General features: G+C 47.5%; 1 protein-coding gene across 2 annotated transcripts in view; it reads right to left on the reverse strand.

Moving 5' to 3' along the window:
- Nucleotides 1–17145, reverse strand: part of LOC139048028 (uncharacterized) — a 178142-nt gene that overhangs the window by 126141 nt on the left and 34856 nt on the right. The window contains exon 2 of one of the 2 annotated variants that reach the window (XM_070522377.1): nucleotides 3245–3429. The exons of the other annotated variant lie outside the window; for it this stretch is intronic. The gene's annotated coding sequence lies outside the window, so the exon portion shown is untranslated. The remainder of the gene's footprint in view (nucleotides 1–3244; nucleotides 3430–17145) is intronic. 2 annotated transcript variants of the gene reach the window in all.

Genomic DNA, 17145 nt, shown 5'->3' on the forward strand with positions numbered 1-17145 from the left:
CAGAGGTTGAGGAAAACGGCTCCGCAAGAATTCTCCCGGAAGGCACCCGCAAAAAGGTGGAAAAAAGGAAAGAAAACCGGAAGATGTGACATCACCGTCAACGTTCACGAATCACGGAAAAAAAAAAAGAAACACGTCATCCGTGCCCCTTGGCACTGTCCGCACTGTAGGCGACGGCTTGCACACTTCGTCACGGGTCGCCGTCATGATCGGCGCTCTGCCGCTGGACTCGTCTACTTAGCGTACCGGCTATTCACTGCTGGCCCACTGGCCCACGTACAAGTGGTGCGTCACAGCTCTCGTTTCCTACCTTTTTTCCTGCCGTTTCCTGACACTTCGTCGGTCCCACGCGCACCGAGTGTGACGGCCGGAGAGAGAAAAAAACGGGGAAGGGGGGGTACCGCACATGCGCGCATAAAAGACAACACAGCGAAGATGAGAAGTAACAATTAGACGAGTCCGAGCTAATGGAAGCGAGTCATCCGAGCGACCAGAGCGCCACGTCCGGCAGGCAGGCCACAGCGGCTGCCGCAAAGGCACGCGGACCCCCCGGGCCCAAGCTGACCGCGGAGGCACCCACATGCTCAAAGGACCGTTTTGTGTACGCCGTCCGTTACCACGGCTACCGACGCCGCTCCACCTCTGTTCTTTCTTTTATTTCTCTCTCTCTCTTTTCTGTCCCTTCCTCCTTTCGTTTCTTCTCCTCCTCTTTCTGTCGTCCGCTTGATCCCCGCGGCTTTCGACAGTTGCTGTCGCGTTTCCTGTTCGTATTGTTTTTTATTTCTTTCGTATTCTTCCCTATTTTTTTCTTTTGCACTGGTGACACTTCTTTCCCTTCCGTGGTCGAGCTGTAAAAGCGTTCTTTTTTTTGGGGGGGGGGGGGGGCGATTGAAGAGGCAGCGCGCGCGGCCTGCAATCCTCGCTCGTGTGGGGGGCTCCACCCTGTACCACGCGACGTGAGCGGCTCCAGACGAGAGGGCGTCCTCAGTGAGACAGGCTATTGCCGAACCTATGGGCCCTCTAGAATGGCTCGACTTCATGCCGTACTATAGCTGCAGACGGGCGTGTAGCGATATGTATGCTTTTATACTTTTTTTTCTGTTTCCTTCGTTTTGTAGGTGGCGCGCTCTGGCCTTGCACGTTTAAAAGATGCTGACATCGATACTCGGAGGCGAGACTGTCTGTAGAAATTTCCTAGTGGGCGTGACAGCCATAGGAAACTGCCGCGTCCAATGTCCCCGGAGTTAAGTCAAGATCCTTTAGCAGCCAGGCAGCGTTTTGCCGTTGGAATTGTTGGGAACGTTTGCGACTGCTCTCTTGCCGGCGTCTCCATTTACAGAGGCTGTTGTAGTTAAAAGATTAAGGCACGACAACCTGAGGGAAAAATGTGCGCCATTCCGCGAATAAAGAACCTTTCGCAAACATGAAACGCGCGTCGACTGTCGAATGAAAGCGGTGGACAGGGTCCAGCGGTTGCGTGTCTGTTTGTAGTTTGCTTCCGAAAATACAATGAAGCGTCCAAAAGCAGGTTGCTTCCAACCGAATTCCTTGATAGGCTTTTACCCATAACGTGTGTAGCAGGATTCGACGATTAAAAATGCTATAATCTTGAGCCAGAGAATCTATTTGCAACGTGCAGCCATCTGCGGATTTGTGAGTTTTCGTGAACCTTCCAGCATTGCGTCGCGACATCCTTCTTTTTTTCAGTATTATTTAAGTATTGCAAGAAGGCACGTTTTGTTTTATTGTTGCCTCTTAAATTATGCAAGTCAAAAGAAGCGTAGCCATCGGTAGCGTACGGGGACAATGGCTCACATGTCAACCTTTACTATAAAAAAAAAGAAAGAAAGAAGTTTAGGTATGAGTAAGCCCGGTTCCTACTGTGGTGAGGATTAAAGAGACAAATGTTTGAAAAATGGCAACAAATGAAAGCAAACGCTGGCATCACGCCATGCGCATGAACATTGAACGCGCAATCATGACACGGTCGTAAGGGTACAGGCAGATTGAAGGAAGCGCAGCAGCGCTTCATTCGCTCTGGTATTAGGGCGCAGGAGGCTAAAAGGATATCCGCACGTGCATAATCGTGTCATCACGAAGATACGACGGAGCTTCCGTCACACTGAATGCAAAAAAACAAAAAGAAAGAACACACCATACCAACTACACCGGTGTGAGTTTGCTCGGCGGGCTAGATTAAAGCAAATGACCAAATTACTTCAAACACTTTCGAAAAGTTTGCAAACATTGTCGTTCAAAAGCGGCCAACAACGAAGGCGAATAGGAGCGTGAACATGACCACCTACCCGTTCTTCCTACAGTGTGTCTGCTTGTTTACAAACACGCCGATAGTCTGTAGCATAGTGGAAGCGCTCAGCAGGGAAAGTGCAGTTCATCTTCCCGTCTTCTCACTCCCGGGACGCGACCTGTGCAAGTTCATCTGCAGTGCGTGGTAACAGCGTGCTTCCCCTTGAGACGTTCACCGACCGAGCCGCGTACAGGTCGCACGACATGCAAGTTTTCGCCTCTTCCATCAAGCGACGTTGCATCAGTACTTGATGTAGTCAAACACGAAGACACAGCCTCAAGAAGCGCTTATAGATTACTGCTTAAAAACATCCGCCCCTCCATTAAATGACCTATGCTAAAGCAAAGAGGAATCCATGAAGGTCCTGGCTTTCCCTGCTCTGGCAGAGCTTCGTATACGACGCTTTTGCTTCGACTTAACGTTCTTTGCCGCGCATCCGCTGCAGCGAGTGGCCGATCTCTGCGACATCGGCGATGTAATGTGTGCACCTCCTAATCGTTTCACTACGGAGGTGGAATTGACACTCGGAGAGTTATAGGATATGTTAAAGTTTAATTTCTCCTCGTATTGATAACAACGGTTTTTCGCAGTAACAGATTGAGTCACCTTCTGTGATCCGGACTGAGTGACCGACTGATATCTCCAGTGGACTTTCTCTTCGTTTAATCTTTCCGTCCCATTTTTCCTTTCCCCAGTGTAGGGTAGGCAACTTGGCTTAGTCGTGGTTAACCTCCCTACCTTTCATTTATTAGTTGCTCTTTCTCTCAGTGTGCGTAAACTTTTGGAGAAAGACACTTGTCGAAAGCTACAATTCTACGACGCTGCACTCGGGTGCGACTGCAGTTCGTTTGGTCGCAGTTCAGCGAACAGACACTGCACGCGGTAAAACATGTGGATCCCGGCCGCGATTGTCGAATAAACGAACAGAAAAATTACCGTGTGGTGTCCCGACTCCTTTTATCACGATACACCCTACAAAGGTGTCGTGGACTTGGTCAGTCGAGCTTCGTGCACGAGTTTTCCAGAAGAACCGGCCTGTACGTGGTTGTATGTCGGAAGTCTAGGCAAGGACTACGGAATCGGATGCTGTAAACGGCGATGAGTTTCGATAACAGCAGCCTCTGAAAAAAAAAAACATACCACGGCTATATTATCCATTTCGCCAGGACTCTTGCTTTCCGGCGAAGCGCAGTGGCATCCTGCTCATCTCACGTACGAAACGCGTGATTAATTCCGAGATGAGTATTGAACGAGGCATTCCGTGTCGCTAACGTAAGCGGAGCGCGATTGAGATGGAACAGGCGAACGAAACTTGACATGCCGTGGAAAGTAATATAAATCGGGCCTTGCGACGAGCCAATAACTATTTTTCACATCTCCACAGCTTACAGGGGACCAGCGTTCATATTTATTTATTTATTTATTTCAACATACTGTCAACCCTTTGACAGGGCTATTACAGGAGTGGGGTACAGAAAGAACAGTAATATTAGTAATTGTCAGGGTAGGTACGCTAAACAAGCACAAATAAGAATGAAAAATATACATACAACAGTAAGTATGAATACGAGTATTGACAAGCATGCTAATAGAAAAAATAAAACAGCTAATCATATACAGAGTACAAATAAATGACATCAGGTTGATGACTACGTATTAAGCGAGTTATGTAACATCTCAAGGAAATCCTCAATTCTTTGCTGTTCGACTATAAGTCGGTCAATGGTATTCCATTCCCGAATGGATCTAGGGAGAAAGGAATAATAGAATGTATTGTTGTTGCACGCATATTCTTGTAGTGTGAGATCATGTGTGTGACGTAGTTGCCTTGTTTGTTTAGTTTCAACGTATGTTGTGTGGTCTATCTTAAAATAGTTGTGCAGTAGCATATATAAGAACTTCAGGCGGTGGATTTTCGCACGACTTTAGAGTGAGGGCAAACCTGCGCTGCGTAGCAATTCTGTCGGGGAATCAAGGCGTCGACAGCGGTTAAAAATAAATTTAATCGCTTTGCGCTGCACATTTTCAAGCATGCCGATACCGCTACTTGTGAAAGGGAACCAGATTATATTCCCGTATTCTAGAATCGGTCGGACAAGTGTGGTGTACGCTAAAAGCTTAGTGTCACGGTCAGCGTGCCGCAGCGTCCGCTTAAGGAAAACAATTTTTTTTATTGCTTTCGCGATTATAGCTTCCGTGTGAGCTGCCCAGTTGAGATCAGAAGTTATGATTACACCAAGATATTTGTACTGGGTTACATTTCGGAGTGCGACATTATTAAAACCATAGGAAAATGCTAGGCTTGTTTTCTTTTTTGTCATTGTCATTGCAACTGTTTTGTCTGTATTAATCACCATTTGCCAGTTAGAGCAGCAACTTACTACTTCATTCAGGGCAATGTTCAGCTCATTTTGGTCACTGTAGCTTTTGACCTCGTTATAAAGTACGCATTCATCTGCGAATAGCCTAATATTTGCGTTAATATTGATTGCCAGGTAATTTATAAACAACAAAAATAATATTGGTGCCAAGACAGATCCCTGGGGCACACCGGATGTGACATTTAATGTGTCAAAAACATGCTCATTGCATTGCACAAATTGTTGACGGCCGGACAAATAGTTTGACAACCATCAAGTCATTGGCCCATCCCCAAGTTTGCGGACCAGCTGGATAACTAGCTTTTCATGGGAAACCCGATCAAACGCCTTTGAGAAATCCATAAAAATTATGTCAATTTGGGAGTGTTCGTTAATGCCTTGGGCCAAGTCGTGCATTAACTCGACGAGTTGAGTAACGGTCGATAGGCCTCTCCGGAATCCGTGCTGGTTGGGGTGTAGCAGATCATTGTCTTCGACAAACTTTGTGATGAATTTGAGGATAATATGCTCGAGTATTTTACAGCTGGTACACGTCAAGGAAATGGGCCTGTAGTTTGATGGGATCGTCTTGTCGCCGGATTTATGCACTGGGATTATTTTTGCGACTTTCCATTCAGAAGGAATCTGTGAATCCTGGATAGATTTTATGAATATTAAGCGTAGATACTTACTAACTGGTTCTGCATACTGTTTGAGAAAAGCGTTCGCTATCCCGTCTGGGCCACAGCTCTTTTTGTCATCAAGGTTTAATAGCAGACATAGTATACCACTGTCGGTTATTTCTGGGGTTTCTAGTAATTTATTTTTGGTAGATGTGATAGTCTGGGAATGTTGCACTAGTCCATTCTCGATTGTAAAAATCGACTGGAAGTAGCGATTGAATTGATCCGCCTTATCTTTTGTTTCTATTGATGGAGAAGCCTTCCTATCGCCATGTTTACCATTTACGTAACGCCAAAATTTTGCTGGTGACGTTTTCATGAACTTGGATGGAGTGGCACCATAGTAGTGCATTTTGGAAACGCGCATCTTGCTTTTCAATGTCTTAGATAGCGCGGAAATCTGAGCGGTGATATTAGCGGCTAAACCAGACCTCCTAGCTTTCCTCAGCCTACTAATTTTACGTTTATTATGAATTATTTCGCGAGTGATCCATGGATTATATTTTCTTGTAAGTTTGCGCTCTAGTGGGACGAAATTTTCAATACAATGCATGACGTGTACTTTGAACTGCAACCATGCATGATCTATCGACGAGTTTTTATCCGAGCAAAGATCTGCAAAGTCAACAAATTCGTGAGTGAGATATGTGATTATTGCATCGTTGTCTGCTCTAGTGAATGCAAGAACGTCCTTTATAGGGCCGTGGTGTCGTACAAGACCAGGTAGAGGCAGTGTGCATAGGACTAATTTATGATCGGATATGCCGTCTAAGATTTCGGTGGATGTCTGGTCGTTCAGGAAATGGTCACTAACAAGAACAACGTCTAGAATAGAACTGGAATTGCCATGGATACGTGTGGGGACGCGTACGAGTTGCTTGAGGTTAAAGTTTAACAATATATCCAATATGGCGTCATTCGCAGCACCTCGCACTTTTTTTGACGACCATTCCATTTTAGGCAAGTTAAAATCACCAGCCATGATCATTTTGCCGTTCGTCATGTGATCATGCATATAATCCAGAAGATGTTCTAGATAACTTATCTCAGCGTTAGGTGGTCTGTAGATAGCGCCTACAAATATGCAGCCTTTCTGCAGCTGTACTTTGCACCACACCGCCTCAATTTCTGGCTTATCTGGTAAAACGGTGTATCGTAGTTCTTTCTTAAAGAAAAGTGCGACAACCCTTCCTCTAGTGCCCCTATCTCTGCGCACAATCACATATCCCGGTGGCAAGATTTCATTGTCTAAGATATCCGAGTGAAGCCATGCTTCTGTGACAGCAATAATGTCAGGTTTAATTTCTAAAACAAGAGCTTCGAATTGGTCTATTTTATTTGCAAGACTTCATGCGTTCACAATCAACAGGGTTACTTCTGTCGACTTCGTGTGACTCTCTTTTGTAAGACGTCCTTTTCTTCGTTTTTTTGGACTGCAACTAAATCTTCATGGTCACTATCCCAAGCAAAAAGTTGACCATTTATACGCACTTTATCGTAGACTAGCGACACCCTTTCCTGCCTACCCCAGTATTCTTTCGTTCGATCCCACAGCTTCTTTCTTATTTCTCGAATACTACGAGAAAAATCTTCACTTATATAGAAACCTGAGCCCTTCAGCTTCGTGCAGTGCTTGAGGATTGAAACTTTGTCTCGGCAGTCGAGTAGTTTAAGGATTACGGGTCTTGGCCTAGAAGTATCAGTTTGCTTCTTTTTGCCTAGGCGGTGGATTCTTTCGATTCCCTTGGTTTTTATCTGTAGTATACCGTCTAAAATCTTCTTTTCGACCAATTGGACCAATTCGGATATGCTTAACATATAAACAGAATCTCCGCTCACGCAGAGACCCAAAAACGAATAGCCGGCTCTGTACACGTGGTTTCACGCGACACGCAACCATTCTCTCGTGTTGAACCACCGTCGTCTCTTTAGCTACGTAACGTAGGTTTACATCTGCGATTCTAAAATAGATATAAAGCCCTTTCACCTATCATGCGCTGACCCTTTCTTTTTTTTTCTCTCTTTTCTTTTGCGGTACAAAGATATATTGACTCTGAGCGTCGTCTCGTTTGTTTGTTGGTGTGCTCAATGTGAAGTTAGTCCCTATAGTTTCCTTTTCTCCCGCGAAATCAGGCTCGAGAGTCTCGGAATCGGGAACCTGACGAGATTTCTCTTTATTTGACAGATTCACAACCGCGGGGTAATAATTTTTTATCTAATATCGATCAGTCGCAACGGAGGCACCTGTGGCATATAGGTGCCTCCAATTTGGCATACAGGTTCTCTTTTCGGCACCTTGTGAGCTGTCCAGTCTGTGCAATTTAGTTAAACCTGATAGGAAAAAGAAAATTAATCGAGTGCAGCACTAATCACAGGAACAAGTTTGCGCCCTGTAGAGCGAATGTCATCGATGAGATTCCGCTGAGTTGTGGCAACGTGTACGTTGGACAAATAGGCCGCTACATTAATATTAGATTATTAGAACATGCCGATTCCCTAGATGATTCTGGAGGCCAGCATCTTCCTAAGCATTGCAAGACCTGCAGGCATGACGGCAAAGTTTGTACCCCACTTTTCGGCAGGACTAAGATTGTCGGACGCGCAAGGGATAAGAAAGAGTGTGAAGTAATCGAAGCTTTAGAAATCGCGAGATTAGGGCCAGATAAATGTGTTAGTGAGGCTTCCACACATTTGTACCGCAAGGAGTTGGCGTTTCTAGGCTTGACTACATGATAGTGGCATTGGTATTTGTGGTTGGTGCGCATGCGCTCTGTTGTTGGTAGGAAAGAGGCGTTGGAGCATTAAACCAGTTGTTAGTCTGCGCTTGTGTCGTGTGGTTCTTTCTCTGTCTTGTTCTTTTTTGCGCAGTTTTTCTTTGTTCTCATAGAGGCACCTGGTTTGAATTGTCCGGTTCATTGCGTAGAGTGTTTATATCTGTATCCTATAATTCTGACTTGCACGGAGAAGCAACATCGCAAAGGTTCAGGCTGAGGATGAGAAAGGTTAGAAACCGTCCGAGAAACTTTGAAGCTATTCAGTGGCCATGCTGAAAGACGCTTTGCTTCCTTCTACTTTGCCTAACCGCCAGTCTGATAGGCAGGTCCAACTCCGAATTTGTCTCTGGTTTCTTTAGTTCAGCTGCACAACAACGGCTTTCCTCTGCTTACTTCCAGAAATTTGTATCCACAAAGAGCACTCCCTCACAATATATAAAGTTAAAAAAAACGAATCTTGAGCGGTGCCTGTTGTTCAAAACAACCCGAGCGCTCAGTTATTGTTTACTATTTCTCCAAATCTTTATCGCTGCCGAAAGGAGGCCAGCGTAACCAGGGATCGAACCTACAATTACGCCCCCCTCCCCCTCCACCACTCCCCCCCTACCGGCCGCTCAGCAGGCAGCTGAGTGCTTTAGGCGCTCAGCGACTGTGACGGGTTAAAGTACGGAGCAGGCAAAACGGCATTGCAGGTATGAACTCGAAGGCCACTTTGCGGAGAAAACCCACTGGTTGTGGCGAACGAACAAAGACGCGCAATCTTTACAGCAAGCTCTAGCTCGGAGATATGCGTTTACCGAGACAGAGAGAGAGAGAAAAAAAATCTGACACGGTGAACGCGGTAAACGCTTCACAAGCTGAAGCGCCGGACAATGCGTTTTCCCACACTCTTCGAAGCGCGCTATTCCGCACGATTGATCCTAACGCAGCAATCAAAGACCCGAAACGCCCATCCCGCTTCGTCTTCTTCTCTGGCCCGTTTGTACCTTAAGGTCATGACCCGCGCGTCCGGCTTGGTTCGCTCGGGTTACGTCATGCTTGGAGGTTCTTAGTTGCCAAACTATCATGCACTAGTGGACAATGCGTCTGTGTGAACTGTTGCGCAAGGACAGGTTATCCTGCAGCGCCGAGGACCCCTTCTCTGTTCGCCCTGCGAGGCTGCCGCAGCTACACGTTAGTGACGTTAGCGTTATAAAGAATGGCGCAATTAAGCCCCGAGTTTCGAGCTCGGCGGTTCGTCGCGGCTTCAGCGAGTTATGCGAAAGCTGAAACAGCCTCTGACTGCCCTACTGCCTCTGAACGAGTCCAACTGTTGAAAGTTAGTTTGGGAGGAACCCTGACTGGGGTTTGTCTTAAATAAAGTTGTTCTCTCTCTATCTCTCTCTCTTGTTTGGAAGCAACCCTCTGTGCCACTCTTTTCGCCATTCCGACATTGCACAGTCGAATTTGCGCTGTTCGATGACCCCCCCCTGCGAACTTCGGCCAATATATTGCGACGGAACTGACGTAAGCACGGGCACTGACCTTGAGCGTCGTGGCGCCTTAACTCGACACTCTCCGATTACACTCGGGCGTTTTAAACTGGCTCACGAAAGGCAACATTTGTGCTTTCACGCAGGGCTTTATTCAAATTGAAAAAAAAAGAACAATATTATAGCTGTTACGTTTTCTTTATGTGCAAAATGATGCGTCAGAACTCTTAGGCTTTGACGTAAATCTCGCTCAAATGAAGAAATGAAGAAGGGGGCGGAGTACAGGAGGAAAGGAAGAACGCAACAAACAGGAATAAAAATGTCGCTATTTGTACTTTGTGGCAACAAGAGTCTTTATTTCTTGACACGATGCGCTTGAAGCGTGGCCTGCAGCTTGGGTGGCAGACTCAACTCTACTGTGCCACCAAGACGTATTATATATATGCTTAGTAAGGAGCGTAAACCCTCCTGTACATAAGTCCTCCAAGCCCAATAATGCCGTTCGAAAAATCAGTTTGGCGGCATATAGTTTCCCGAGAGTACACCATAGCTCAGTTGGCTGAACCTTTCCGCTGATGTAGGTTAGGTGTTGTTTGCCACCAATACGCCGGTCGCTCGGTCGTGAACGGGTGGGAGACAAAAAGCAAGGAGAAACATGGCAGCGAGGTCAACCAGACGAGGGTCCGGTTTGTTACCCTACAATGGGGAAAGGGAAAAGTGGAATAGAAGATAAATGAGAGAGAGAGGGAAGGAGAGAGAGAGAGAGAGAGACTACGAATGCCTAAAGCAGGCGTATTGGTTACTGATCCATTCTACATGACGGCGCCGACACACGGAACATTAGTTTAATAAATATCAGCAATTATAACGGTCTTTGGTTCCCCCCCTTTTTTTTCGTATGTGCGTCGCCGGCGTCCGCGTAGTTTTGAACTGTGTTGACGCCCCCATCGGCTATGGTCACCGTATCGCAGCTCCCGCTGAACGCAACTGTGTGTGCTGCGAGCTCACTCCTATAGAATGTGCGCGAACGGCAGGCATTGCATTCTGTGCACATAAGGCGCGTCGGTTGGAATTATGAATTCAACTATGGTGGATATAGGGTGAACGTTATATCGCTAATTGTTGAGTACACTGTTTACTGAAATTACAGCCTGCTAATTTTCTTTTTATCTATGGAGTTCTCGACTCCATAGGTTTATCGACCATTGTGTTTTTGCCACTGTGAGGGTTTTAGGGGTGTCCTGGTCGAGCGGATTAGAGCAGGGGCGCTATAACGCAAGGCTATTCAAACGTCTGTATTCGATTTTCGCAATATCAGCCCTCCACGATTGGTCAAACGTTTTTTCCGGGCCGCCCCCACTGCGCCGGCCTGTCACGCGACATCACGAGAACAGCGAGAAATCTCCATATCATATGACGTGTGCACAATAATTATGTATGGATAGGCCGAACAAAACAAGAATGATTATTCCCAGCTCTACGCCTTTTGTGCCATTAGCCCGCCGCTATTTGTAATTTTTCTTTTATTTAGGTTGCGCCCGCTTTGCCTGTCTGTCACGCGACGTAAAAAAGACCGCGAAAACTCAACGTCAAAAAGAGTGAATGAATGAATGAATGAATGAATGAATGAATGAATGAATGAATGAATGAATGAATGAATGAACGAACGAACGAACGAATTCTGCGGTTTTATACGTGCCAAAACCCCGATTTGATCATGAGGCACGCCGTAATGGGCGACTCCGGATTAATTTTGACCACCAGAGGATCTATAACATGCTCCCAATGCACGGAACACTGCTTTCGCATTTCTACCCTGTCGAAATGCGGTCGCCGCGGCCGGGATTCGATCCCGCGACCTCGTGTTTAGCAGCGCAACACTAAGCCACCGCGGCGGTTCTACGTCAAAGTGTTGTGTTCGCAATAAATGTTCAATATATTGCCGAACAAAACCGATTTTTTTTTTTGAATAGCCGGAAGCTACGCCGCTCCGAAAGGAATTTTAAAAGAAATGGCTGCCCGACGATCGATCTGGCAGCTGCTACTCGGAGCTGCCGGGGAGAATAGATTGTCAACCAATGAAATGAGAAAAACCTGTCAAGGTAGGCAATGCTATTCGCATTGAAAGCAAAGAAAAGTTACGTCCTATAAATAAGGAGAGTGTTTTGTTGGGCTGCTCGAACAACAGTGCGGGTCACCACCTGATCCTTGTGTCGGCAGTTACGCAAATTTGACATCAGGAGATTGCAATAAAAAAAAAACTGATTGGAACAGTTTTGCGTTATAGGACCCCAAGACTGTTCATTCAGTTTGGTTCTTCCAGTTACGCTTTCGGCTAGTGCTTCTGCCTCTGCCGCTCTCACTGTCCTGTAAAGATATTGCGTTAAGCGCGTTACAATTACCTTTGAACTACAGGCACCCTGTAGAAATTATTTACAGACACAGTCGCTTATTTTTCGCGTAACTCTGCATTCGTCACTCAGACTGGATGTGAACGAAAAGCCTTGTGCATTCGGCAATTACAATTGCTCTTCCCCTTTTCCCCTCCCCAAGTGTAGGGTAGCCGACGGGGCACGGCCTTGGTTAACCTCCCTACCTTCCCGTCTTCGTCTCCCTCCCTCCCTCCCTCTTTTTCTCCCTCCTCTCTCTCTACCTTTCTCTCCCTCTCTCTTTCTCTCTCTCTAAAATTGCTCGTAGTTGGCACTTAAATTTCACCAGAGGTGGTATTTACGGGGATTCGTGCGCGCATTTTGGACGCTTTTCATTGGCCGATTTTGCGTGCCCCAGAGAAAGCAGCCAGCCGAGCTTTATCTTATCTCCCTCCCTCGGAAGGACCAGATCTCCTTTTGTACGCCTAATGAGAGTTTGTTACTGTGTGATAAGTTGAGCACTGCCTGTCTAGACACCGCAAAATACGCACCGCCGTGGGTCGCTGGCTATATATGGGCCGTTGGTCAGACGAGAACGACATGGCGGCATTGAATTCCGGCAGCAGCAGCAGTATTTCGGTGTAATTAGCTGCACACAACAGCCGCATACGTATTGTCAGACGCACGTCGAAAATGCCTGGGAGGTCGGAGATTTCGGTGTTCTATTGCGCGGGATCTTTCGTGTCGCACTGAGAAGTGTTCGGAAGTTAAGCACCTACAATCGATCAGACTTGGCATTTCGCTGTATAGAGAAAGAAGGAGATCTGGCGCAGAAACCACCCAGGTCGACGTAGGACTATTTACTCGTGCCAACGAGTTTGTCCAGCAAGCTTCCTATACACGTCTCAGAGGGCTTAGGCAGTTCGAGCAGCCATCTTTTGACGCGTCATCATGACGGATGGGATGGTTGCGACGCACATGTGTTTCCCACTTAATGATATAACGCAGAAATTGATGATCGCCTGCATTCGCTTTTCTTCTGCGCTCCACAGAGCACGGCTATGGCGAGAACATGCTGCACTACCGCGTGAGCACAGACCACAGAATTCTGAAATTCTCGCAACTTTTATGCGATATGACCATTCACAAGGCACAATCTGCCATGGCTCGTCAGCATTGAGCCGAATGCAATCAGGGTGTCTCATTTCAGGGCGATCGCTCTTTGAGGCTTGCCGTGTGGATGCGAGGCAGATGGCTGAGCTCGGAGATGCAGGCGTTTGATTGATGCTGAGCTCACGCAGTTTACCGTTAATGCATTCGTTACGGGGTGGAATAATCTGAATTTTTGATTGTCACATTTGTGGGATCATGTTTTCAGTTCTTACATTCTTCTTTTATTGTTATGGCGTAGTTGAATTCCTCTTACTACTATACCTTTCTATCAGCATTTTTTTCCTGGAACGTTCTTCCAACTCCAAAAAAAAAGAAGAAAAAAAACTGAATACCATGTCGTCGTGTTTCTCCAATGTTTCCCGCCTTCATTCGGTCTATGGTCAGTTGATGGTTGGGAAAACCACTTTAAGCATTGCTGCTGCAGTTCGTTCACTTCGCCTCAATTATGATTCCTCAATTATTGCACAATTTATAGTTGTTGCAAATGCCGGTGACAAAAAAGTTGCCAACGTTTTAAACTACATTCAACTCAGTCATTCAAGGGTAGCGGCTTGGGCAAGTTGGCAATTCATGTCTAACCGAGCACCACGCGTAAGACGTTGATCGGTCAGTCGATGGGGTCCGGTCAAATCAAGTCAATTTCAACCACCCCGCCATCCCGTCTGCCAGCCAGCCTGCCAGCTAAGATAGTGAGGACGTTTTTATTGAAATCTGCAAGCTTTGTGACATGGTCAAAGCTCTCTTTACCTCGTGTGCTGTCACCAACTGCCATTTCGATGACTCGTTTCACGGCCGAGAATCGATGATAAAGGACAACGAAGGATGTTCAGAAGAGCTGTTCATAAGGAGCACACGTTGAGATATCGCTGTGCAACTTCGTTTCCATTGCGCCGGATTGAACGGGTTCTTCTAGGGGACACGCACTCCTTGTGATGACTCCGTCCAATTCCCTCCCTCTATGCATAGGAGGCCTAGTTTTGCAGTTATTGGTCGCAGTACACGCAATAACCAAAGAAGCGCATATGCCACGTGTCTACACAAACCGACCTTGGAGACCCACCGTATAACGACACTGTCGGGCATCCAGTGTGGCCGGTGGCAAAAGGACGTGTACTACAGGCCTTGGCTGAAGAACGTGCAGATCGTCAAGGTCGACGAGCGTTGCGCGTAGCGCACGGAGTGCGTTGTGTGGACACGAGCGCGTGCGTGTGTGAACCAGCAGCCACGAAGAATTGACCTTCGACGCGTGCGACGCGAATGGCGCAAACGGTGGCCGGTGTGCTTCGACGGTAGCGATAAAACGGTTAGCGGCCGTAACGGCGTCGACTGACGTCCCGTCGCCGCTGGGATTCTCACAACTGAGACGTCAAGGTCGGGCGTAAGGTGACCCGCGAGCCTTTCTTTGAGCGCGGGCGTTGTGGCATGCGTAATTCTCAGCTAATTGAAGGCCCCTACACACGCAGGACTTGGAAGTGTCTACGCTGGAGTGACGAAAGGAAGTCACCTCCTTAGCAGAGTTTTATGGGGGGAGAGAAAATGATAAATGAAAGGTAGGGAGGTTAACCAGGACTGAGCCCGGTTGGCTACCCTACACTGGGGAAAGGGAAAGGGGGACGGAAAGATGAAAAGAAGCGAAAGTCCACTGGAGATATCAGTCGGTCACTCAGTCCGAATCACAGGTGCTGGCTCAATCCGGTCGCTTTCAAATATCGCAGCAGCGCTTTTGTGGCCTTTTGTAGCTGCGATATGCGAGGCCATGATCCCAAGATCTTCTTCAAGGTGAACGGTGTTTTATGAACTGTTAAAAAGGAATACATCTACTTAGGGTAGGTAGTGACCACGGATCCGGATCATGAGACTGAAATAATCAGAAGAATAAGAATGGGCTGGGGTGCGTTTGGCAGGCATTCTCAGATCATGAACAGCAGATTGCCATTATCCCTCAAGAGAAAAGTTTATAATAGCTGTGTCTTACCAGTACTCACGTATGGACCAGAAACCTGGAGGCTGAGGAAAAGGGTTCTGCTTAAATTGAGGACGACGCAACGAGCTATGGAAAGAAGAATGATGGGTGTAACGTTAAGGGATAAGAAATGAGCAGATTGGGTGAGGGAACAATCGCGATATAATGACATCTTAGGTGAAATTAAGAAAAAGAAATGGGCATGGGCAGGACTTGTAATGAGGAGGGAAAATAACCGATGGTCATTAAGGGTTACGGACTGGATTCCAAGGGAAGGGAAGCGTAGCAGGGGGCGGCAGAAAGTCAGGTGGGCGGATGAGATTAAGAAGTTTGCAGGGACAACATGGCCACAATTAGTACATGACTGGGGTAATTGGAGAAGTATGGGAGAGGCCTTTGCCCTGCAGTGGGCGTAACCAGGCTGATGATGATGAACAGGAAAGCAGCAGTGATTTTCTGTGAGAATTCTGATACACTGAAAGAAGTTTGCTCGTGACAGGATGCTCGTCGTTAAGAAGGAACTGCCTACGCACCCTGTAAACCCTGGTCATGATGAACACGAAGCTCGTATTTGTACAAGGATGCATTGTGTGTGTGCGCGTGTGTGTGTGCGTGCGTGGTATGGAGGGAGGCACACGTTAATTCGTCTATGATGACAAATATATTCTTGGCGCTACGTGCTTACTAACTACTCTCGCCAGACCATTATACAATCTTCAAGGCGCAGCAGACTGACAAGGCAAGAATGGCTTACGTTTCAAAGCACACAGATAACAATTACCCGACTAGCACGACCACAAAAGAGCCGTTAGCACGACTGCGTTTGTCTACTAGAACGTAACGGTTATAAAAAAAAAGAACAAAATAAGAGCCATTTGAGCAACGTTAACGGTTCCGGTACGCTCCTGAACGAAAACGCCAGACCGAATACCACGCGGTGACGTCGCAAACCGCGCATGCCGCCTCTCTCGGGAGCCATCGAAGCATTGCAGTGCATCCACGTGGGTTCGCGTCCATTAGCCCTCGAGCGGGCTCTCTCTATCCGGTGTGGTGCGTCCCACGGGCACAACGAGAAACCATAGACGAAGACAAAGAAGGGCGTAAGACAAACAAAAAATAAAAGAACGTGGAGAATGACATCGCTAGATGGCGGCCGGAAGTGGCTATCTCCAACGCCCATCGAACGAACACTTCCTGCGTCTCATAATCGCCATACCTACACTCTCATCCTCCTTCTCAAGGCTGGCATAGACAGACAAGCCGGGACCCGGACTCTCTTAGCGAGAAAACAAAAGAGACAAAATACGGCGTCGAGAAGGCTCCGTAACGCGCAACCTTTAGCCTTCTCGGCCATTGTTTCTCTTTTTTTTTTCTTTCCCCGCGAACCGATCGTCGGCGACCCCGCGGTAGGAAGCCGTCTGCTTAAGTATGCGCGCCGGAGTCGAAGCGCTGTCCCCGGCGATTCACCCGGGGATATGGCGCCGGCACGCTGGCGAACGGGTACATGAGCGACGCATACGCTTCCCGCGCCCCATAGCGTCGAACAGCGGAGGCACGCGGACGGCGAGCGAGAACAGCTGCCTTTCACGGGGACGCGGGCGCGTGTACTACATCCGCACGCACCGTCCACTGCGGCGATTGAACAGCACTAAGAGCTCGAGGCAGCCGACGCAGAAACAAACACGAGGCTGGCTCGCGAAGACAAGGCGACTTTGTACGCTATGCGGGTCCATCACTGCACGGCGGCACACTCGGCCGGAATAAAAGGAAAGGAAGAGGCGGGGTCGTCAGACGGGGCGCCGACATTGTTGTATCGAAGCGCCGCTGCGTGATGCCTGATTCGCGTACATACGTCGACGCACGTCGTGAATGTCTCTAGGTCAGCGGGCAACGGAATGAAATATAGAAGCGAGTACTGCGGGGGGCGCGATTTCTTCGACAAGAGAAGACAAAGCGCGCCCGACGCATAGAGACCGCGGCGCTTTCATAAACTAACTGCAGCGGACGCTTTACCTAATTTCTTTCTCTCTTTTTTTTTCGAGG

Source organism: Dermacentor albipictus, chromosome 7, assembly GCF_038994185.2.
Source record: "Dermacentor albipictus isolate Rhodes 1998 colony chromosome 7, USDA_Dalb.pri_finalv2, whole genome shotgun sequence".
Lineage (NCBI taxonomy): Eukaryota > Metazoa > Arthropoda > Arachnida > Ixodida > Ixodidae > Dermacentor > Dermacentor albipictus.